The sequence below is a fragment of the Crocodylus porosus genome, unplaced genomic scaffold (assembly GCF_001723895.1).
Source record: "Crocodylus porosus isolate Cpor-Errol unplaced genomic scaffold, CroPor_comp1, whole genome shotgun sequence".
Classification (NCBI taxonomy): domain Eukaryota; kingdom Metazoa; phylum Chordata; order Crocodylia; family Crocodylidae; genus Crocodylus; species Crocodylus porosus.
The window spans coordinates 34,570,897-34,572,742 of NW_017728947.1; positions in this window are offsets into that span (position 1 = coordinate 34,570,897).

Below are 1,846 nucleotides of genomic sequence, written 5' to 3' on the forward strand. Positions count from 1 at the left end.
ATTAATACATGTTAATCCCTTCGTTCCGGAATGAAAATTGTCTTTTCTACAGTCAGAGGCTCTAAAGCAAAGGCATCACACTCATGAACTGCAAAAAGTTGTGAAAATAATGTACAACATCTGAGGGGATTTCTCAGGTCCCATTAAAATTTCTTTTCCTGCTAAACCTGTAACTCCTCAAACCACCAGAAGAAAAGGCCAGAAATTAAAAAGGCCTCATCAAAGTGAATAAGCCTGCCCGCGCCTCCAAGCTGTTCGCAGGGGTCCTGATACAGGAATGAGCCCTCTGGGGCCAGAGGGATTATTTCAGCAGGGCTGTGGGAAGGTGCAAGGATGTGTCCAGATCCCTTTCATTGCACGACTGGAGCAAATGTCAACAATTTTTGTGTATCGTGACTTCTTCAAAAACAAACCCATTCCCACAACCCAGGATTCATGAGTAGAGTCCTAAAATAACTGATCTGTGATTCATTGTGCTCCTGGGTGCCCTTACAAAAATAAAGCTGCGTGCACAGCTCACTTCCCAAGACCAGTGCTCCAGAAAGCCAGCACGTTTACACAGGATCCAGCTGTGAGAGCGTGTTCTGGAAGGAAACAGATTTCAGACTGTTGTGAACAACTCAGGGTTAAAAAAATCTGGTTTTGTCTATCGAGGCGAACACTATACTAGATGCCTTATTGTTCCAACAATATGGAGTGAAGGCATGGGCAGAAGAAACCCCTCTTAGGTTATTAGAGGCTCCCAGGCTGAAAGCTGGCCCACCAAATATGGAGCTCTATGGGCTCCCTTCCCCTCTGCAGCTGCAGGGCTGCTTAAGGCATATTTTTCTAATGTATTTAGAGGAATAATTTTTTCTCATATACCACATTATTTTTTCTAATGTACCAGTCCTCACAAAAGTGATTTCCCCTATGCCCCTGGACGCTGTTCCACACCCCAGTACAACTTACTAGGCTGCAGCTTCTCTTAGAGAAAGCATGGGCTGACTTTCTGAATGCCTGTTATTTCTGGGCTTTGCCCTTCTCCCCTAATCGCCTCCTTCCCTTCATCCGTCAAAGAGCTGCCCACGGGGGATGAACATCTGTCAGTGCCTAAACTTCACCTCCCCAACCTACAGCGAGCTGTGAGGCAAGAAAGCCAGAGGCAGGGACAGAAAACACTGATCACTGATCCACAGGTGAAATGTGCAGGTACTTAGGGACAGGAAAATGAAACCTGGGGAGAGGAAAGCTGCTTGATTTCATAGATTTCACAGACATTAGGGCTAGAAGGGATCTGGTAAGATCATGGAGTCCAGCCCCTGCCCAAAGGGCAGGAAGTCAGTAGAGTCACAGGATCCCAGCAAGACGAACGTCTAATTGATTCTTAAAGGAGTCTTAAAGGAGTAGGTGCTTGCACCACCTCTGAGGGGAGTCTGTTCCAGGCCGTGGGGGCTTGGACAGTAAAGAAGTTTTTCCTTAACTCCAGCCTAAAACGGTCTTGCAGGAGTTTGTGACCGTTGGACCTTGTCACCCCCGGGGGTGCTTTTCCCCCAGATCTTGATGCACCCCCGATGTACTTACAGGCTGCCACCAAGCCACCCCTGAGCCTGCGCTGCCCCAGGCGGAAGAGGCCCGTGGTTCTCGGCCTCTCTTGATAAATGAATGGGATCTAGGCAGCGGCTGGCTTTTAAAGAAGTCAGGCCACAGCATGGTTGATATTTGCCCCAGGGGGATAAACGCAAGTCCCTGCCAGGCAGGCAGGCAGGCCGGGCGGGGCAGGGAGACCAGGAGGGGGTGACTTTGGCAGCTTCTTGCCCCCCCGCCCTGGCGGCTATCCACCCCACAGAAGCGCTGGGTGGGGCCG